Raw genomic sequence first — 24810 nt, forward strand, 5'->3', positions numbered from 1 at the left:
TGGTACACAATGACTTGGTAGGACATTTCAACAACCATCTTTCAATATGGCTAGATATAAATTGACATTTATTGATGACTTTTGTAGATACACATGGATTTGCTTTCTCAAACAAAAGTTAGAGGTCTTTGAGATTTGTTTGGATTTCAAAGCTTTTACAAAGAAATAATCTAGGACTTGTTCATCAAGATTCTACATACAGATAATGAGGGTGAATATGTTAATAATTAGTTTGAATAGTTTTGTGCTTTAGAAAATATCAACATGCAACACATAGATCCATACATTTAATGCCTCAATAGAATGATGGCATAGAATGCAAGAATAAATCCTATGAGAGAGATAAGCTATAAAATTGTAAATGATATAAAACAATTATAGACATGTGAATCCAAGAGATATCCAAATGTCAAGATGCAAAGATTTCTTTAGGAGCTCAAAACAAAATTGCAAAAGAATGATTGCAAGAATTAAAGTACATGAATGCCAACATATGCAAGAGCATCGCAATGTATGCGAAAAGAATTCTAAATGAAAAATAGGTAGTGAATTTATATAGAAATAAGGAGAGGATGGATGCGGAGAACCCAAAGATAGGTTGTGACCACCAAGTATTCTAAAAATAGAAAATGCTTCACCCTTTAAGGAAGGGGACACTCGAACATCATATCTTAATTAAACTCACTTTATGAGCCTAAGATAACTCAATAGAAGTGTAGGAAAAAACTAGGACTAACGAAAAATAAATATCCTACTAGGATAATAAAAACTTACACTGACAAAAAAAGAGTAAGTCAAATAATAGGATAGACAACTTTAACGGATAGTTTAACCTCTTCGTGTGCTCTAAATTATCTATTATTTTCTCTTTTATCACCTCACACATATTAAACTAATTTGTTTTAACAACCATCTCATATGTACTAAGAATGATGGCACCAATAACCAAGCTCTCCCTATCGGTAAGATATATTTTATATATTGTGCTTATCATGTAATACCATACAATAGGGTTTGTGATGCCAATTACCAATAGATCTCACCATAAAAGGTTATAACAATTAATTTTGACTCGTTCATTTCTCACCTTCTTTGTTATAAGCTTTGCTTATCACATAACTATGATTGATTTGATTTCTTGTTTTCTGACTTGGTAGGGTTCATTTGAGTAGATGAAATTTGAATGCATCCTTATTATAATTCTTATCCACATTGGCTCCTCACAAAAGTTGAGGATATCTTTCAAGTATCTAAGTATAACTCTCCAAACCTTTTATATTAGGGAATTGACTTCCTCAAATCCATACTTTTACTAAATTTTGTTAGGAGTAGCATATTTTCCTCAATTTATCATGGAATACTTTAGATAATATCATATATATGTACTTCTTGATGACTTCTATGTAAAACACATTTGTTGGTGCATTTAAAAATGCCTTGTCAAAATCCATTTTCATAGCTTTCCATGGGTATTTGTACTTCAACTGATGTTGTGCTCTACATCTACTAATGTGGGGGTTGTAATTTCTTTGATTGGGTTTTTTTCCTATTCTCTCCACCAACATAATTCTTATCCTCCAATTTTTAATGGATCCATATTTTTTTCTCATTTTTTCTCTTCTCACACCTTCACAATCATAATTTTTTAACAATTCTATTTTCTTCATAGATGTGATTTCAACTTAGCAATTCACTACACATATCACGCTTAACTTGTTTGAATAGTAAGTAGTTTTCCGGTGCTTCACAAGGTATCTAGTTAGGCTTTGAATTGAAAAAATATCTATGTTTTAGATTTTTTGTGTGTTTTAATGGGTTTTAAACGATCATTTTACAAAAAGCAATGCCCTTTTCTAAAATAAAATATAATACAATATTGTGCATAGGTTATACATTACTCTCCATTTATATCTTAAGTAAGTCAAATTTCATTAATCAATCTCCTATATGATAATGTTTCAATGTAGCTTTGTACACACAACTATTCAATAGGTTGTTTTGTAGGCTTTTCAAATTTACTACTCTAGCTGATGTTTTTCTTTAATTTTATAAGGCCCAAACCATTGCATTTTTTATTTCCCTAATTTAAAAAATATATATATCACACAACAAGACGATATCTCCAACCTAAAATGTTTTAATCCTTATATTTATATTGTGCAAGGATTTTGGGCCCTTTTTTTCTTGACTTTGATTATATGTAACACTCAATCTCTTCTCATTTAGCTTCTCAAATGTATTAAACTTGCTTTGATTGAATATTATTCACTTATTCTTAATTTATTGTCTAGTGCTATATGTGGTATTACATATTGGATTGAGAGTGTGGCATTAATCTCATATACTAGTTGGAAGAGATGACATTTTGTTAACCTTTTGTAAGAGATCCTATAAGCCTATAACATAATAGGAATCTTGAAATATCAATCTATTGTATTCTCATTATAAATTTTGATTATTACTACCCAATATCTTATTAAATATGTCACAATAACATGATAATTTTCTTATTGTTATCATGAAACTAATTAGAAGCTCCACAACTATTTCACTAACAAAATGTTTCCCTTGGTTACTAGTGATGTTATTGGACATCCAAACAATTTTATTATATTTTCATGTATGAATATAATAGTGGTTTTTTTAGTACAATATTTGGTAACATTAATTACTTCTCATTTTATGAGTTATTTGATTCCTGTTATGATAAATATAGAATGGGGATTGCACATTAAAGGTCTAGAGTCTTTTTTTTTTTTTTTTTTTGGGGGACTTGAGCCATTATTAGTTGAAGGGTTTTTCATTCCTTGTGGTAGGTATCCATACATTTTGAAAGACGTCACATTCATGAGCATATGCTTTAGCATCCTTAAACAATGTGGGTCACCATAAGCTTATTAATTCACTTTTCTTGCTACTCTATCTCTAGAGATATGACCTATTATTCCTTCTCAAGCCTCTCTTAAAATACAATTTCTTTTGTGCAATAATATTTTCCTTCTTATAACTACATATCTCCCTACAATATGCAATTCTCCCTTGAATAATGTGTTTGGCAATGACTTCGACACAAATCTATCTCTTTTATCTTTTAACGTTATTGAGGGTATTCTCCTATCCATAGTAGTTGTGTTGCATCACTCAATTGTTGGTGTGAATATGGTAGTTCTTAGTTGGGACCTATTCACATATTAAGTTTACTTAGGCATACATGACAAATGTCATTTACACATTAAGTTTTCTTAGGCTTAGTTGGCATAAGTTAGTTGGCATAAAGTTGCTTTATATAACTTGACATTTAATATTGTTCACAGGATAATGTTAGTTATTGTAGGTGGCATTCTAGAAGATATGAGGCTATGTCTCATTATTTAATATTTCATTCAAGCATTTATTATTATGCATCATGCATTTAATGTTTGTAACAAGGTAGTCGTCACAACACATAGGATTAAGACACATGTCCACATCTTGTGTACTCATATCTCATGCACTTGCTTATATAAGCAAGGCTCATTTGTACATTGTAACATATCAATTGAATCATTTTCATGTCAATTCATCTCATGTTCATGCAAGCTCATGTTGCAACATTCTCTTGTCGAAGACATGTTTCTTGGTTGGTCTTTTGATGTATGTGCAACTTCATTATGGGTTCTTTATTATTCCAACATGGTATCTGAGCTATAGCCTTGTAAACCAATTTCCATATCAAAAAATTGAGCTATTGCTAGAATAGAGAGTTTTCTTTTTCCTTTTAAAGCAAGCTTGTCACATCAACAACTAGGGGTCAATTTGCCTTGGTCTTAATTCAGCCCCTCTTTTTTTATTGGGCTCCATATATGCGATTTTTTCCATGAAGCATATCTTGGATATACAAAGTCATATTTTCACAATCCAAATATTGCTAGAAAGCGGATTTCGCTAACTCTACAGTGGTGCAAGTGAATTCGCATGATTTTACCATTTATCAACATTTTTTGTAGCACGAAATCAACTCTTCTATTTGGACTCCTGAGCTCATAACTTTTTGCTACGATCTACGATTTCCATCATTCTTGCAGTGAGAAAGGTATTTAGGAGCTCTATCTCTCAGTCCATGCACTCTTTTTGAATTCTACACCAGGTACTATCTATTGGGTTTTTGTGTTTTATAGCATTTTCTTCATAACTTGGACATCCTGACATTTGGAGAGGTACAATTTGTGGGGCGGTGCTTCCTTTTTAGTTGCTTATCATATTTGGAGGTTTCTATATTCATGTGATGGTTCTATCTTTGAGATTTTGAAGAATTTTCATAGCCTATAATGGATTTTTCATTTTAGCCTTCTTTGATCATGTTGAAGAGGTGGAACTACAAATAATAGAGAGATGGTATTATCGCTCATTTTAGATAGTTTGTTTGTTGCCACACTTGAATAATCTCATTCCCGTACTTGGCACTCCAAATAAGAGATTTTCTTGGAATTGCAAGAGGGATCATGCTTTAGGAGTTATTTTGATGCATGTTGATGATTATATTTTGGAGTCTATTGTTGATTTTGAGTGTCCTCATGCTCTTTTGACTTGTATTTGGGAGTTATATGGATATCCTAATACATAACCATTCCTGTAATGCCTCGCCAGGAACCCTAAAGGAAAACAACACAACTAGGCAACTAAAGGGTGAAATAATTTTTTTAAAAGATTAAGTGCATTAATTATAACAATTGCACGTTTAATAACACAACGGAAGTCTAACACATGATTTCCTAAGGGTTACCAACGAAGATTAATTCATAGATTATATTAACAACACGGTTAATCCAATTGTCCATTTAATTAAATAAATTAAATGCTTAAGTTTAAAACTACACATACATCCAAATTCCATAATGAAAGAATCAAGTATTCCAATGCATTCAATTTTCCATAAGTCATTTATACATAAGAACAAAGCAACTGAATTAACATACATTCCACTGACATAATATTACAATATCCATAAATACATGGCTTCCAACAAAACCACAGATTACAAAGTTACAATATCAAGGTTACATAAAAGTTGATACAATGACCACAAGGTCTCAACTGAACAATGATCACAGACATGATTTGGTACATGAATCACGAACCAAGAAACACCAGCGAAGCCTTTCCTCGCCTGAAGATACAATCCAGATCATCCGATGGGAAGTGGCACTACCACCCGACCATGTGATCCTGAAATGGAACCACCCCACCGTGCTAGGAGATAGTAGAAAACCCTCAAGCAAGCAAAGTAAGACATGTATGAAAGAACTACAAGACTCTGCAAACATCCATGTGACTCAACTCACAAAACACTAGTGACTCTAAGGAGAGAGTGTCATCGCATAGCTTGATGGTTACCATGGTAGGCCTCCTAGGTCCCGGCTCTGTTCCGGTAACCTCTCCCGACTTCCGGCTCCAACTAAGTCTCATGCGGACCCTACCAATCCTTTCATGAAGACAAGGTGGTAAGTTTGCCATTCCAGGCCTTCTCGTAACATTATGAGCCATGTACAAGCACTACACCTATGCACGAGGTACATTATCTTAATTAATATTTATTCTACCCACCCCCTAATCAATTATTAGGTTATCACTTTTTAACTGACTTTCAACGGGTTATCCTATCATCCACTTCAGGCACGGCCCCCGCTCGAAAGCCACTCTCTCTCATAGGACACTAACAGGAAAGGTCTCTCTATGCAAACTCTATGGTGAAACAGACAGCCATAACTAATCCTGACAAAGCATAGGTGAAGGATACACAATCACTAACCTAACATTGACCATTTGGACAAAGCAAACAATGGCTCGCATCAATAAGGTTATACAACAACACCTGACCAAGGAGATACAACAACATAGAACACAATGACAACTCAACCGGAATTGCAATGAAATTAAGCTTGACTGCAAACACCATTTACACAAGATCCTAATACAGGCAATCTTTTCTTAATACAGTCAAAGCATAAATAACTTGCAATTAAAGATTTCCAGAACATAACAATAACAACTATATTGAATAAATTGATTTTGTCATTTGTCCAAAAAAGTTTAAATCAAGCACACAAAAATTAATCTCCTAATGATTTCAAACATAAATATAAAATCTCTAAATCTACAAGCTTTTCTGAAAACACCCAAACTATAAATTATTTATATTCATAAAATATAATCATAGCTATAAATTAAAAAATTATATTCAATACCTATATATAATTCACTTAAAATTATATTACAGAATATATATCTATCAATTCAGAATTTAATTTTCACAATATTAAAATAATAATACCAAATAACATAGCTCCCAAAATAATATTAACTTACGTATATATATATATATATATATATATCCTCCAGACGGACATCGAAAACTCTTTAATTTGGTCCGCACAACGAAATCTTTGAGAAAAAGTGACTTTGACAGTCCCTGTACCTTGCACGGTAGCATGTGCTACCCACAGTAGCCCATGCTACCGCAGTCTAACACATGATTTCCTAAGGGTTACCAACGAAGATTGTTATAATTAATGCACTTAATCTTTAAAAAAAATTATTTCACCCTTTAGTTGCCTAGTTGTGTTGTTTTCCTTTAGGGTTCCTGGCGGGGCATTACAATTCCCGAATGATCATATTTCATATTGCAATGTGCATCTTCATTCTTCAAAGAAGATATACTATGATTGTGATAGCATTATGGAATTTTATACTTTGGAGTATTTTGAGACTTCATATGAGGTTACGGTTGCTTCAGAGGATCCAAATTCTTCTTCAGAGATAGTTGATCCACATCCATTTCTATTGACATCTTATCTAGGGTCATTTGAGACTTCCATCATTCCTAATCAATCAGACCATCATTTTCTTTCAGATTTGGTTGGGGGACACATTTTAGCATATTTGTCTTTGGAGGTTGTTCTACATTAGTTTCCACATAGTTCCACTTTGTCACCTTCATGGATTGGCTATGTACCCGATTGGATTATGGCGTCATCATATCACTTGGACAAGGAAATGCATGAGTAGTTTTTAGAGGTATCATCTTCATTCTTCATGCTTCCACATTTTCCAACATATCCTGAATGAGAAGCATAATTGTATCTATACATGGTTTTGTTTCTTCCTAAGGGAAGACAAGTGGTTTGTAAGCATTCTATTACTCGTTTGCCTTTACAAACTTACCATTCTTGTAGGTGAAATTTTCATTATGGGGGGGATACATAATCTCTCTCTTTCCATCCTATGGAAGGCGCTATTGATTGGATTATCATTAAAGAAGTAATTATTGAGGGGTATTGATATTGAGAACTCCATAAATCACTTCGTCTTCCAATTGTACATGATTTGCATTCTCTTTTTTGGAGAGGAATTTTGCTCCCATAGGGTTTTCTCCTTTTATCCATTTGTGAGAGACTAGTTGCATGATTATTTGTGCATGGGTACCTAACATGGCCTAGTTGTCAAGACCCATATTTCATTTTTCATATTAGTCTTGCACCATTTGTATAATAATTTGACTCCTTATGTTAGACTTAAGGGGGGCGACGAGAGGGGTGGGAACAAATATGATGTGACAACAAGAGTACAATGGTTGTCATCAAGGAAGAGGGATAAATCTGAAGTCGATTCATGATAAGCCAAGTCTGAGATACCAGATAGGAATCCTTCGCAAGCTTCTCTTAAAATACCATTTCTTTTGTGTTCTAGTATTGTCCTTTGTATAGCCTCATATCTCCCTACAATATGCAATTCTCCCTAGGATAATGTGTTTGCTAATGACTTCCACATAAATCTATTTCTTTTGTTTTAAAATTTCTTGAGGGTATTCCCCTATTCATAGTAGTTGCGCTACATCACCTAATTCATATGTAATCACATTTACCCTAAATAGGTTTGCATCTTGTAAATCATCTAAAATAGGGCCTTGATCTTCTCCATTATCAAATTTTGACAAATAATTAGGACCTTGATTGAATTTTCCTAGTGTTATCATGATTTAAAACTCAAATTCTTGGAATAGTAATAACTTGTAGCATATCCTCCCTTGGATAACTAGTTTGTTCATTATATATTTGAGGGGTTCATAATATGTAAGAATATAAATAGAGTAGACAAAAATTAATATCTAAACTTGTGTAAGACATAACCATCGGAAGAGCCTCTCTCTATATAGTTGTATAATTTCACTTAATTTACATCCACTTTGTTATAGGATGGTACTTATTTCCTCTAAGTTGTGTTAGTACCCCACCTATTGTGATACATGAGGCATCCACATAAATATGAAATGGGCGGGTTCCAATTTCAAAAAACTTAAATTAAAGTTTCTACAACTTTTTTCTCTAGTGTATCAAATGCTTCCTAACATTCTTTAGTTCATTTCGAGTTATTATATTTTTCTTTAGTTTCTCCTCAATTGTTCTTTTATGATAATAACAAGTGACACACAAGAATATTTTTACTTCAATGATTTTCCTTTGGGGCGATGGATTAAAAAAACAAAATCACCTTTAATGGGTCTACCATCATTCATTCCTTAAATATAATATGACCTAACAATGTACCAAAAGGTATTACAAATGTACATTTTTCAAGTTTAGTGCTATATAGAGACTCCTAAATATTTCTAGCATTAGCCACAAGACTTAGATATGATCTTTCATTAATTCATGCACTATTTAATCATCCAAGTACACTTCAAGAAAGTCATGGATAAATTAAGTAAATAAATTATTAATCTACTAAATACCAAGAAGCATTCTTTAAACTAAAGTGCATCACTTTATAAAAAATGATCCTTATCTGGTAGAAAAGGTAGTCTCGGGCTAGTCCTCCTTTTGTATTTTGACCTAAATAATATTTGAAGAGCACATCAATGAAGGAATATACTTCATTTACAACAATTGATACTAGTAATTCTTATGTAAAAGGTGTGAGGAATGGGTTATGTATGTATAACTTATTATGTTCTCTAAAGTTGATGTAGTTTCATATTTCTCCTATATTCTTTTCTTGGAATACCATAGAGCTTATCGATTTTGTGTCCTATACTAGTTTGATTATTCCCCTTGCCAACACCTTATCTAATCCCTACTTTACATTAATTTTGACATAAGGATTTAACTAATAGAGCCTTTTATTTTGAGTCTTTGCCCCCTCCTCTAATTGCATTTCATTACACCTACTTCTTCCTTAATCCTCCTCAAATTAATGAAAGTTATGGGAAATAAATCCTCATAATCCTTTAAAATTTTCACTACCTAGATATGACCCTTGCTCTCTATAATTATTTCCAACTCATGTCAATTTAATATCTCTATTAGATAATATATTTTCCACTTCTATTTTTAAATTTTGGTAGAAAAATCAAATTCAGTTGCCTATAGAATTAACTACCTTTCTCCTTCTACCCCAGCATCTAGGTTATCTAGATATTCTTGTTATAATCTCATTCATTCTCTCTTTTAATCTTGTAACAAACCCTTTGGTGTAGCACATTAGAATTATCCATTCATTCAACTAACCTCCAAATGTCTTGTTCCTTTTATGGAGCTAACCTCTTCCTTCTTTCTCCAAATTTCTCTCACTTCTCTATGATGATACTATTACTTCATCTTTTATAATGTAATGTGCTTCATTTATTAGGGTCATGGAATGAATTTTTATTTATTTATTTTTATTTAAATTTTCTCTTATACCATGTTTAATTTATTTTATCTTCCCTCTTTTCTTGATTGATATACCAAGTTCTAATAATGGGTGATAAGGTAAGGTAGAATAGTTATACCCTTTTTCTTTCATCATACTCCTTTATGTCATCCCATTCTTTGATACATTATCTCCAATGTATCCTAGGGTCAATTGTTTTGTGATTGTTTGGAGTGAGTTTTTAAGTCTCCCTATTTAGGTAAGCACCTTGGTTTAATAGGTATAGTTAATACCTTTCATGTTGAAATTTGTTGTGTTTATGAGTGTGCCCCTAGCATACTAAACTACATACTAGGGTGTCATCTAAAACTACCCTTCTTAAGTCTTCATTTCCCAATATTTGTTCCATGATTTAGCAGTAGCTTATAAGGTCGTCTAATCTTAAGGTATTTTTATATGGGAGGACCCCCTTGGTGATGCGAAATAACCTATGGGTTTATGGTGTAGTTTCTTCCTTTTCTATTGTGCTTTCCACCCACCATTGTTGTGTATTTGACCTTCTACTATATTATATTAAGTCATTTTATTAACCCTCCTAAGACTATGTACCTTCTTAGTTCATAAAACCCTTCTTGATATTATGGTTAGTTCATATAGAAGTCATTGTTTTATCGCATCCTTCACCCTCTATACTATAGTGGCTACTTTCTGCAATAATTTCTCCTTTTGAATTATGATCTTAATCTATTTCTATTTTGGTAATTCCTCCTAGTAAGGAGTATAAACCCTTATAATCCTCTTCATCATTGACATCCTCTTTGTGTGCCTTCTTTTTCACATATGCACCACTTATATCTATATATAGTGGTATATATTCTCTATGAAAGATTCATTCTTCTTTTTGGAAGTCAAATACCTCATTTCAATTAACAAACCATTCCAAACTTAGCAAGATATTAAACCCACCAAAAAAGTTTTCATTCGATGACCTCAATCCTGCCTTTCTGTTAACCCCCGAACAAATTTATTTTTACATTCCTACATGTTCTTATAACATTCATAAATGTCCCATCAACCAACATAATGTTGTAGATATGTCATGTAATATCATTCTACCTAAAGCCCCTCAATTCACCTTGGCATTATGCTTATATTGGCATCCAAATCTACCAATACCTTAATCTATTTATCCTACATTCTTAATTAAAATAAAATAAGGTGTTTTTTCTATTTTCTTGGGGCTTTGGCCACTCTTCTTGTATTGTATCGAACTCTTCTTATTTATTCTAGTATTTGGTACATTGTCTTGGTTTTCCCATGATTTTTTTCTTATTTTGCAAAGCTAGCTAACTTTTTTAATAACGAAGCTCTAAAAAACAAGCTCTTTGGTATTATTCTCTCTATTTTTATTCCCTAATGATTCTCTTAGCCTGTCTATCTTAGGCGCACAAATTCACATGAAATTTAGTGATGGATGATGAGAACACCGTGCAACACATTAATGTGGTGGCTGTGTTTTTTATGTGAATGGTTTCCAAACAAGCTGCAAATTGCCATTTCAACAGATTTCATGGGATTTCAACTTGTTCCACTTGCCGATGACATCTAAATCTTATTTCACTTTTTGTGAGCAATCTAGAAACCTAATAAATGCTATAAATACCAGTTCATTGGTCATTCAAATGGTTGGTCATTCTATCATTTTTTGTGGCTAGAATGTTGAGCAAGACCTAGGTTTCAATCCTTGCATGTCAAGTAGCTTGTTAAGCAATTCATTTTGCAAATCGCAAAGAGGTAGCTAATGTGTTCCAAATATTTATAACTGAATACCTCCTTGGCCATTTGTATATTTATAATTGAATGTAATATGAATTAATAAGTGTCATAGAACTTAATGCATTGTAGATTGCTATTTGCAATGGGCTTTTCCTTGTTGCATATGGATTTCTAAAATTTTGAGAGGAAATATTAACCATGTTCAGTTATTGGTGTCATATCTCTTTTATTATTTCTTGTTTGATAATTGCAACTTTGTAATTCAATATATGACATTGGTCTTAAAAATGTTTAACCCTCTATTAAACTTCGATGAAAAATATCTTTAATTAATAGTATTGGAGTAGGAATTTAGTTTATGCGCATTTCACAATTCAATATTATACCCATTAGATACTACTATAGTTGTTTTAGTTTTTCTATATTAATTATGTTTAAATCTAGATAAAGATCGCCTTTTGGAACACCCTCTTAGATCTAATTGAGCTCAAAGTGGAGGAGAGATTATCCCCTCTCAACAATTGGTATATCATCGCTCACTCTTTGTTGATGAGTCAATATATCTACCTTTAGGAATGACAAATCCCAAGTATTGACGTGCATTGATTCCTCTAAAAGTGTGAGCAACAATTTCATGACCCAACACATAGCTCAAGAGTTACTTAGAGTGGCATACACAAATATTGCACTTGATGATGTGAATATGATTGGAAGGTGGATAACATTCTCCATTGGTCCTAGTTTGAAAGATCACTTAGGACCTTGAAGAGCTCTTGGTTTGGTAAATTTGCCATCTTGTGTTATGTATTGAGCTATGTAAAGGTCGTAACCATGATATCATTATAATTTAACTTGTAGCTACATTTATTCTTTCGATGCGAGACTGGAATTGTAATAATGGTTGGGTTATGTATTTTGGTAGAAAATACATGTGTAAGCAATTAATTCTATTTGAGCATCATAGATGATACTATTCATGCTTTTTAAAAAATTATTAAGTGATATTTCATTCCATAGATGTTTTGCAGATATTAATAAAAATTCAATGGTTTTTTTGGTCTTCATCTTACTCTTATTTCCATCAAGTTGTGATCAATATGATTTGTCGTAGCATGATTCATAGGTTTGTTCTCATGCTTTGCATGACTATATTAGATCATATTTGGAAAGACATTTAGTGTTTTGTTTTTTTTGGTCGGTAATATATTTATGTTATTAATCATCAAAAAAAAAAATTACAAAAAGTAATGTGTCCATCCTATCCATCCAAAAAGCAGACCACCCACCAAATCTAAATTTGAAACCATCACTAAAAATCCCCCCAAACAACAAACACCAAAAGGCAGAAGAACACCAGATCGAGCATGTATTCTGCTCGATAACAGTCATGATACATCCATAAATTTAAGAAACAAAATCTTAGCCTTAAGCTAATACGGCTAGCAAAACAAAGAGAGACAAAAAATCATTCTACAATTAATTGTTTTGAGCAAACTCATCTTGAGACTTAGACAGAACCATCACCGCATCCAATGTGCGCTTCTTGGGCCTCAGCTCATGACCCACCTCCGCCCCGGCCACCTCATGCATCGCTCGCAACACTTCTTCCACTCTCATCAACTCTGCAAAGGTCTTCAAGGCCTCCCAACCGCATTTAGTCAAAGCCCTAAATCTTGCTTTCAATTCATCCTCTTGCCATCAAACAAAAGGTATGAGATTCACCGGCACATCCACCCCTTCTAAGACATCAATACCCACTCCAAGGATGACCCATTCAAATATAGAATCCATACCATTCAAATACTCTTCAACAATTAAATCTCGTAGCACTCTCTTCACCTTATCCACCGAGTCCTCAAACTCTAATCCCCACGCTACAGTTAGGGAGTAAATCTCCATATTTGTCCGGTACCAATGGCCAACATGTGCAATTTCCTCTCCCAAAATTAGCTTCACAGCCTGCACTAATCTCTCATCCTTGAAGAGTAATAGACCCTGCAAACATTTGTCTATGACTTTGCCCACAAAAGGCACTAGCTTCTTCTCCGTTTTAAAAGTAAAACTCGCATCCTTTATACTAGTCTCTACAGTGACACCACCTTTGATTTCTTACCTCTTGATCACTACAACTCAATCTTTGCTTAAACTAGAAAAAAAGTGAATAGGTTTAGTAAGGCTAGCAAAGACAAATATAACTATAAACCCATCTTCATTAACCCCAACGCCATCGTCCTTCTCCGCGGGCAGTTACCAAATTCGTCAATGCATTATCATAAATGCATTGTCCTTGCATTATCCTCGATCGTGTTTGCTCAATTCGGCATTAACTCCACCACCACTTCACACCAATAAACTTGGCCAACTCCCATCACTTCGAACTTGCAAAAATCTAGGAGTTGCCACAAAATCATTCTCTACCACCACGTCATCTACTGACATACTCCGAAGATCTTCCAGCTGATATTCCTATGTTTCTCGAAAAGATGTGGCCCATTTGGACAACACATCAGCCGCATTGTTCCCAGTTCTTCACACATGGGAGACTTTAAAGTCTGCAAAAAAAATTTAAATCATGTTTAATTTTTTGAACAAATTTATTTAAACACCACGCCTGAGCTTCTCCTTTGATAATTGCATTTACAATAATCAGGGAATCGCCTTCCAGATGGAATTTTTTGAAGCCAAATTTTAAGCCCCATTTGACTGCCAAAAGAGCTGCCTAGACCTCTGCTTCATTATTAGTGCCTTTATCTAGTCTCTTGGCTCCCCATGCAATAATATTGCCATGCCAATCCCTAAACACCACTCTAGCACCTAAATCTCTTGGGTTACCCTTTGACACACCGTCAAAATTAGCCTTGATCCACCCTTCCTCTGATGGTTCCCATTGAATATTAAATTGTGACTCTACATCCCGCAAAGACGGATCATCCCGTCTAGGCCCATGAACGAGCCAAGACATTGAATAGTGTTATCAAGATAAAAAGAGATTCATTATAGTATCATGTTCTTGATTGGTTATGATGCATGCAAAGTTAAGCTCTATTAGTGTTTTACTAGCACTTTTAGAGTGGACATGTTAGCCTTGAAGAGAGGAGTAATGCATAGTTGATATTTAGGTGAATTAGACATTAAGTAGTGTTATCAAGATGAATAAAGATTCATTACAGTATCATGTTCTTGATTGGTTATGATGCATGCAAAGTTAAGCTCTATTAGTGTTTTACTAGAACTTTTAGAGTGAAATAGACATTGAGTAGTGTTATCAAAAAAAAAATTGCAAAAGATGGGAGTAGGGAGGCACAAAAAGAAAGCATATTCTTTTCAAGGGTTCGCAAAAAAAAATTGCATTCAACTACAATGCTAAATAAGATAGCTTGTTACAAACAAAACATCTCAAGCATGTCAAATATGCCCACATTTCAATTTCAACTTTGGTATATCTTCTGACATCGAATAAGCTTTGAGTTCAAAGCTTAATATTTTGCACTAAAACTTGAATCCTCAACATGTTGAGAATCAGACAATATTAAATTAGCTAGTTTCATTGCTAAAGCAGCTATGTTGGCCATTCGGTGGGTTATAAAATTGGGAATCCAAAACTTACATCTAGAAGGGGATTCCTAAATAATTATCAATGCAATAATTAAAGGAGAGGCCCAAGCTTGGCATCTCAATAAATTTATTTTCATTATTGCAAATGATTTAATTTTTTTTAGTAATTACTACATTTCATATGTGAGAAGGGTTGGAAATGAGGTGGCTAATGTTCTTTCTAAGTGGGCGGCATAATTTGATAAAGTGGATGAAATTCATGTGGAGGATTTCAAAGATCTCACGAAGATGAAAAGAGATTCATTATACATGAGTAGTGTTATCAAGATGAAAAGATAGGTTATCAAGATGAAAAGAGATAGGTTGTCGTATCATGGAGTAGTGTTATCAAGATGAAAAGAGATTCATTATAGTGTCATGTTCTTGATTGGTTATGATGCATGCAAAGTTAAGCTCTATTAGTGTTTTACTAGCACTTTTAGAGTGGACTTGTTAGCCTTGAAGAGAGGAGTAATGCATAGTTGATATTTCTAATGATAAATCTTAGTGTTTAAATTCATTGCTTCTATAGATCTTATGGTTTAGAATTCAAGCCATTTATGTTTGTGATAGGATTCATTTCATGGTAATATATGTTGTCACTATTCAAGTGACATTTATTTATCATATTAGAAGGGAACTAGCATGTTTGAGCGATCTTGATTATGAGATGTTTGGGCTTAATTGTTTGTAAAGTTAAAATGAAGTTAGAAGCTATGTTTTGTTATCATTTAAACGTTTTTTATTAGTAAAGCAACGCTAACTAGGGCGTTGACCCTTAACATAGTCAAAAACTATTAACTGAAAAAATATACCACCAAGAAACATGATGTTAGCAACAAAAACAACAGCCCAGAGGCAGCTAGAAACAAACATGGTCAAATAGGCAAAGGAAACCTATCCAACCGGAAAACAACGAAGACCCCCAATCAAGGGGGGGGGAGAGACACCCAAACCCTAACAAGGGGGGGTTTGGGGCAGGGGAGAAGACTTCCCCTTCCTCCTGCAAGCAACCACAGTCCAAGCAATGTTGTCACTAGGACCATCAAAAGAGAGATCGATCGAAAGGGACCACGTAGGGTTACAATCAAAAGAGTCAACAGAGTGCTGCAACAAAACATCAGGAGGTTGTGGAACAACAACAGGTTGTGACGAAACAGCACCAGAAGCAGGTTCAGCAGCAGAAGATGGTTGCAGAACAAGAGAAATTGCAGTGGGTACCTCAGGTAATGAGGCCTCAAAAGGAGTCACAAGAGTAACAGTAGTCGTGAGGGGCACGACATCAACCTAAGAGGGGATGTCATCCTCATGGGAGGAGTTAGCAAAAGCAGAGTCCGGAGCATTTACTGTTAAGTGATCAGCAATAGCATTCCTCCACCAAGTAGAAACACCTTTGTGGCGCGAAATAGAGCAGTTTGAAGCAAGATGACCCGTAGAGAAGCATCTCCTGCAGTGAAAGGGGAGGCCTTCAAAATCCAACAATTGTGTCCAAGGCCTATCCCCCACCATAAGAACCACATCTCCCGGGAGAGGTGAGGAGATGTCAATATCCACAAGGATGCGAGCAAAGGTAGTGTGGTCCATTGAGAGCGTAGCTTCATCGACCTTCAAGAAACAGCCAATAGAGTTACCAATAGCCTCATAACAAGAGTGCTCCCAAAAGTGAAGAGGGAGACTGATGAGGCGGACCCAAACTGGACGCACATTAAGCGGTTCAGTGAGAGGGTTAAAAGAGGTAGACCAAGGCTTAACAAAGAGGAAGTGCACTCCCCAAGCCCACACCATGCCTAAAACCAAATCTTGATCAGCCGAAGATGTGAAGGAAGCAATAAAAAAGCCTTTGGCATAGGGGAAAAGCTCAATATTGTGAGCCACCAAAGGCCGCCAAGAGTCACTTACCCAATGATGAAGGTTCGATAGAGAAGGCCAGAGTGCAAAGAATCTGCACACAAGAGCACAACGTTGGTAGAATCCAATGTTGTCCACCACATCATGTCCACAACCACCAAAGGGGAGGATTTGGCACAGGGAAGAGGACGAACCCCCTTTGAGGGTTGGGCAGCAGTTCTGGAGTTTGAATGTTATGTATAGATAGATTGGTTGATATAATGTTGTGTAGTTGACATCATGCTAGGTGTTGAATTGCTCATTTATGCTTGTCACATTTGATTTATGATGTCAATGCTTGTGTTAGATATTATGCTTTGACATTTCTATGATTATGGAGTGAAAAAATGAGTTTCAATAGTGCATTCCACTTATGTAGAGCTAAGATTCCCATGTATGCTTGTGTTGTGCATGCGGCAAATGGTTTTGCTTGTGTCATCTAGTTTTAACTCTTTGCTTAAAAGGAAACTATGTCCTCTCATAGGTCCATCATGGTGACATAATTGCACAACATGGATATGTCTTCTTGTGTTGCAATGCTCAATGCATTGGTGTTGCAAACCTTGGGTATCATGTTCTATCATAACATCTAGATTGCATAGACAGGCAACATAGTTTGATAATGTTGCATTTGCAATGCAAATATATTATGTCCATGTTTTAACAATTAATGTATTGGCTGAAAATTTGGGGCATTACAACAACACTACATATAAATCTAATGCAGCAAAAACTATGGACAATACTGGCTTAGCCTCTACAAAGCACCTTTCTACTAACTTGATGGCACAAACATTGTAGTGAACTGTCCATGTATTTACCATTACGTGGTAACATGCTTATTGTTATAACCAAAATTAAACATTCAATTGCCCCTATATGTATTAAATCAACATCTAGTTAACTAACAAAAGTACCTATCAATTCAACGGTAACAAGTTGATGTTCTGCCTACACTGTCACATGAATGTGATGAATTATTGTGATCGATAGGTTAGGTTGTGTTGGCAGCAATTGTTGAATGGATCTAATTACATGAAATATATCCCTTTCTAAGAGTAATTGTAAACATAGTGAACATTGTCACATTCAAAACAACCCCTAAATGGCCCCGTCTTGCCTTGCTTAACTATCTAAAAAATGTCACATGTTACATTGGGTAATTTATTTTATCCCTAGAATTATGGTATCTTATTATTATGAGTATCATTTTCACAAATGTTCCTTATTTGTCCCATTCACCATTAAACAAGTTAAATATTTTTTGCTGCTATTTCTATTTGCGACAGGAGTTCCATTCGTGTTCCTAGATAACCCAAACCTGCTCTTAATCCCACTAGATGATGCACGTGACCATTCAGGTCTATTATTTTCATCAGTACCCTTTTTATCAATTCTTATAGTTTCCCCCTTATTTCAAGGACTATTTCAAGATCAAATCCATTCTATTTTGGACCCCAAAATCTACTTCAATTCCTATACAACATGGTTTGAGTCGTAGGCTAAAGATTTTCATCTTGAAGTTTGGAACTTACATGAGTTTAGTTATCTCCTATTGTATGACGGTAAAGATAACTTGTTTAAGGTCATGAAACTTAGTGAACATCAAAGTGTTAGTCAGCCACCTCTTTCTGAATTAGGAAATGAATAATTCCTACGGTGTGTTATCCTTGGTGAGTTTTTGTTAAGCACACTAGTTGCCTCACCAATGAGTTGATAAGTTCCTTAGCCAAATCCAAATATTATCTTAACACAATGTATTTATGATTTATCTATGTCTACAATTGAGTTTTCTACCTCATTCCCAACTTGTGTGCTATAAACTTTGGTGCAATACCTTAAAAGTCCTTGTATAATCCCTCAATTAACCAATTTTCCATATTCCTAGTTTGAAATGGCAGTTCGTTGACCTATTCTTATTTTTTCTCATTTTCATCAGGAGGATATTCATAGATAATCTGTGAAGGTTACTTCGCTGCAATCATTTCTACCTTCATGGATATATGAAGCTTTTACTCCACTTACTGATGCATAATATCATTCAACGATGTAAGTGCACCAAATATGAACTATGAAAAGAGCAGATCCAAATGGCCATAACTGCAATTATGGGAAAAGGGATATCATAGATGCATTTAAATTCAACCACAGTATCATTAGTTCCCCTACACCCTGTTCATGAAATGAATGTGGCCCTTCCCTTTGCAGAAAGCATCAATTGAAAACATCATAGGAAAGAAAGTCTGGAATCATTGGGTGAACCATGAAGACATCCATACACACATCACAACACAAACCATCTCCCCAACACTAGTTACATGTACATGCATTGAGAAATCCTCCTAGGAGTTGAGCTTGCTACTGGATCTATCATTAAACTCCATCGTGGCCAACGCTACTAGCATCAGACCATGATCTTGCTACAATCATGCTGCCAACACCATCAAGAGGAGTGATAGGAAAGCACCAATATGTATTGCTTGCACTTTCAGGTTCATATAAAACTGACATGAAATGACACGAGATCTGCCACATTTACCTTGTATTGAGACAGGCTTCAAGCTGTTGTCTCAGAATTAGCTACCGATCTTGACTTCTAGCTAACCAAATGCACCAATCTGACCATTTTTTATCAATCATACAAACAATAACATATATTTTTTGTCCAAATTAAAGGGTTTTTTGCTGGATAGAGACAGTCAAGTGAGAAGGTTGGTGTCCTATATCACTGATTCTCATTAAATTCTGTCAAGCGGCAATTTCAACTGCAGCTTTTTACAACATCTAAAAAAGTTTACATTGACAACATGATTGAATTCAACATCAATTAAATGATACCCATGTGTGTTTTATAGGTTTTAAATTTTTAAGGTGTAACTATTCTCATGTTCAGACAACAAGTTTGTATAGCTACCCCATACAAGCATTCACACTTACACATCCGTAAAAACTCGTGGCAATGGCTATCTGTATACAATCCTTCCTAGTCCTTTAACATGCCTAGAATGAGACCTTGTCCAATTTCGTAACAATCTTACAAGTTACAATTAACTTTTCTTGGTAACGCATATTTCAAGAACGAAATGAGACTAAATACACCCTCTTTACCTATCATGCACGGATGTATGGTGGCACAAGAGAATATACATATAAACCCTTTGTCATTGATCCCAAACTGAAATGTCATCTCAAGTAGACAGATGATTACACGGGTCACTCCCTTCAAGAGTTAAAAACATTAATATTGACTGACGGTTCCCAATTATAAAGATTAAATCTGCAGTATTGCAAATGCTATTATTCTTCCAGTTTCATACATACAGATTAAAACACAGCTGCATTAAATAAGCCCAATATTAAGCTATTTTTGTAATTTGACAGATTGATCCATGTGGAAATAAGTTGGGACAAAATTCTGTCATATTCAAACATTGCTCTATAGATCCAAAAAGGATTATTCCTTAATCATGGAGACAACTTATAAGTGAAATTCCATCACAGAAGTTTTAAGGACTTTTGAGAGAACAGGGTTGATATGATATCAATAGATTATGCTGAAACTTTCTAGTTCATAATCCCTGGATATATTTGCTTGAGGTTTGGTAAATGCTCATACTAATGGGATTATGTCCCTAAGAGAACTCCTTTCAACATCATAATAAAACAACTTAAGTATCAAAGACAATTCAAATGATTATAGCAGTCTTTTTGTAGATAAAAATCTCAGTTTAAAGGATGAGAATTTTTTAAAAATTTTGATGACAGATCATTTAGTATAATTCAAAATATAAATAAAAAAAACTACACAATTAAATCTGAAAGCAGTCAAAGTCAATCTTATCACAGCACAAACATCAAATCCGTGTTATACAAGGATGCATCCCCACCCCTCAAATCCCCATCCCCATCCCCTGAAGCATTTTGGGGACAAGGGATGTAGAGGGTAAAGCATTTCGGGGACAAGGGATGTAGAGGGTAATACCCTGGCTGTCTCTCCCAACTGAGAAATGTGGAAACATCCCAGAATGTATCCATAAAATTGGGGAGATGGAAACGCATAGGGGATGCCTGGCTGTCCCCGAGGTGGCTGGGAACATCTCAGATGTCCCTTGATCACCCCAGGGACAGCCAGGTGTCCCCTAAAAAAGAGCAATTTTTTATAATGTTTTAAAAAAAAAATTGTTCATAACAGTAAAAAATGACTTTTAAATATATCATGACAGCAGTATAACAACAATTAAATTAATCATGGCAGCAGTGACAACAACTACTGTAGTATAACAGTAATGACCATGATTCAGATTCATAGTTAATGATATAAGTTATATAAGAATTAACACCAAACAGTAATAATTTGAATTTCTGATTTCACTGTTCAAAAAAGTCTCAAACTTAAAACAAATTGATATTGTATTAGAGTCAGTTATTATGCCGGTAAGCATAATTCTACAATGGCACCACTGTTTTTATCTGTGAAAGAAAAACAAAAAGCATAATACTTCTGTTTTCTTCCTTATCCAATCAGAAATGGCAACTTTCATTTAACTGTAGACTGCTGATTAAATGAGAAAAACAAAAAAGATAAGACTGCTGTTTTCTTCCTTATCCAATAAGAGATGACAACTTTCCTTTCACTGTAGACTGCTGTTTAAATGGTTAATTTTTATTATTTTGCTAATTGTTTAGAAGGCAGATTTTTTATTTTATTTTTATGGGATTTGCCGTGCGCATGATTTTTATCTTGATTTTTTAAGAAAAGGAGCAAATGGCTGCACTAGATAACGATTACTTTCTCTGCTTTAATTTTATTTTTAAAATTTGATATTTATTGGCATATAATACATAGATTTTTAAAAATATAAGTACGCAAGTTATCATCAATTGAAAAAGAGATTGAAGGTACATTTGCCATGGTCTGGTAAGTGTGGTATTGTGTGAGAAGTACAAACAAACAATTTCTTTTTTAGAATGTGGTTGGCATGCAGGATTCTGCAGACATCATCCAACATTATTGTGTCATGTTATATTGTTGCTGTTATACTGCTATTCATTAATTTGTAGAATTTTCCCTTTCTATATATAAAAAATTTCATATATATTGCCGTCCACCCACCATCTCCAAAAAATAGCCTTTGGACTGTTGTGCCCACAATTCTCCTGCCATCCAGCCATCCCCATCCCAGAAACGTTGTGGAACATAGCATCAAATACCACATTTCACTATCATTCAAAAGTATTAAACAAAGTGATCCATGGTTGAGTAAATATGTTTCAAATAATCTTAAAAGATTCAGTTTAAAAATGAGGACTATTGAACCACTCAACCCATTAATGACTTTAAAGGATTGAGGACAATTTTCAATTAATTTTTTTCCCTAATATCAAATCAAACATGCCAAGATATGAAGCAGTCTCCACTTAGAAGTTGAAAACATCACATAGAAATTCACATGAAAGCGTTTGGGTTCCACAATTCACCCTCATGCCTGGGTTAAATCGTTCACCCAAGGAACAAAACTAGGATTAAAAGAGAGTTTTATGCAATCAAATAATGGAGGGTTTATTTTATATTATTTTGATAGGTAAGCTGCAGCATTGAGCTGCTCAATATATTAATTCAGAATAAGATTTACATAGCGTCTTGGCTTCTGCCTTTTACATGACAAAATCTAGGCCTAGCTGAACCTGGCACTATCTACTACATCCTACTTGCTACATATACTGCTATCTATTGCATCACACAGTATCAAAATCCTGAGAAAACTACAACCAATTGACTCTATATCATGTTTTCTATTACGTTGACTCCTTAATTCATTCATCTAGTTGATGCCAAAAATGGGTTCCAAGTTCAACACTTACTTTAGGAAAGAGCTCCTTTTTTCTACCTTATGTTGATGTTGCATCAGAGTGGTGGTTTGAAAGTTTAGGAGAAATGGGAACCACTGAACCATAGCCTTCATCTCTAGAAGTCTTCTAATATCCTCAGCATTGGGATACCAACACCGAGCCTTGCTACACAAATCAATTTCTTGAGATCACCCAAGAAACATTTCTTAAACAATTCCAACATTATGTTCCTCACCATTTCCTTCAATTCCCCCCAAGTCCAGCAATGTTGCCACAAATTTTGAAGAAATATTTGTATTAACCCTGTAGTGGTTGTCTGCTACCATAATATCCTTGCCAAGCACCCATTTCACAACCTGCAAGACAGGGCCATGGTGTATTTTGAGTACCATCTGCAAACTTTGATTTGTAATTCTGCCAAGGAAGCCCATCTGCCTTTAAGTATAAACCAATCTAATCAGAAAGCTTTGTATAAGATCCCTTTTGTTCGCCAAGATTCTCCATCTTGAAGTTTATAGGCCACATTCTCTTCATTTTACAAGAGTCGAGAGAGACAAACATCCTTTGAATCATTTCGCTAGCTAACTCTCCAGCTTGACCCAGTGATGATTTAATCGTTTCGTACTCTAATCTTTCATGTGTGTTTAGATCAAATTGTGGATGCTTCACAATGTGGCGTGATATAAGCCATTCACTGCCAACTACCTTCATATGTCGAGATCCACTTTGCTTCTTCTGTATCTTGAATCGTGTGACCAAATGTTCCTTACTGAGGCACAATTTCTTTCTCTCAGCTTAACTCGCATGGTAATGATTGTTCCCCTATCATTTCAAAGATGTCCCATCCAGGTATGCTCTATGCCATTTGTAACCTTGTTGGCTAATGAGTCAGCCTCCACATTGGCCTCTTGATAAACACGGTTGGCTATATGATCTTTAGACTCGGTTGTTAATTAGAGTACAATTTGGAGAAGAGCTTTCAATTTCCATCTCTGTATGGATTTGTTTCTTAGAGCATTTATCACAATAGCAGAATCAACTTCAATTTCTAGTTCGTCAAATTTTTATTTTTTTATTTTAGGCAAAGATTTAGGCCATAAATGAGGGCCTAAAGCTTGCCTTCATTGTTTGCTCCCTTGAATAATGGTTTTGAAGCCTTGCAAAGGACATGACCATTTCAATCCCTAATTATGCAACTTGCCCCAACAATACCCAGATTACCTCTTGATGATCCGTCAAAATTTAGTTTGCAGCACCTGAATTGTGGTGGTCTCCATTCAACCAAGGATCTATTGATACGAGATTGAACTTCCCCAGCCCCATTATTGAGGGGAACACACAAGCCAAACCGATTCTTCAATATTCTATTATTCCATCCAATTAGTATGTTGGTTCTATTGTTTTGACTAGCAACCCTTCTATTCACCACCTCTAGCATTGCAGCCTCCACTTTGTTTAGAAAGGAAGGCACGCTCATTCCCTTATATTGAAATAACCTTCTATTTATTTCCTTCCATACTTCCCATATCAAGATTGAAAGACATATGACCCATAGGCAGGAGAAAGCAACTGTTATGTTAAGGATTGGCCAAGCCTTGGAGAGGCTCAAAATTGCATTGGGAAGGGCACCGACCCATCCCAACTTTGCATAGAGTCACTTCCATCATTCTTGTGCAAATTGACAACCTAGCAATAAATGATCAATTGTTTCTTCCCAGCTTCTGCATAACTTACACCTAGATGGGCCATTGTAACCCATTCAGGGGAATTTCTCTGCGATCAAAATCTTGTTTTGAAGAGATACCAAGGCAAAGGTTCCTACCTTTGGGAGGCATACTTTATTCCAGCATAGGTGAATTGAGATTACTGCTTTCAACGTTGAGATTTTGCCTGCCCAAGACAACCATCTTCCTTTCCAAGTTGCCATTTTGCTAGAGACGTTTTCCTGCAATGGGTCCCATAGCATATTTACCCTGAGTCCCTTAGCCAATGGGAGCCTGAGATATGCACTCGATAGGTTGCCAGGATTCAAGTTCA

The sequence above is a fragment of the Cryptomeria japonica genome, chromosome 6, assembly GCF_030272615.1.
Source record: "Cryptomeria japonica chromosome 6, Sugi_1.0, whole genome shotgun sequence".
Classification (NCBI taxonomy): Eukaryota; Viridiplantae; Streptophyta; class Pinopsida; order Cupressales; family Cupressaceae; genus Cryptomeria; species Cryptomeria japonica.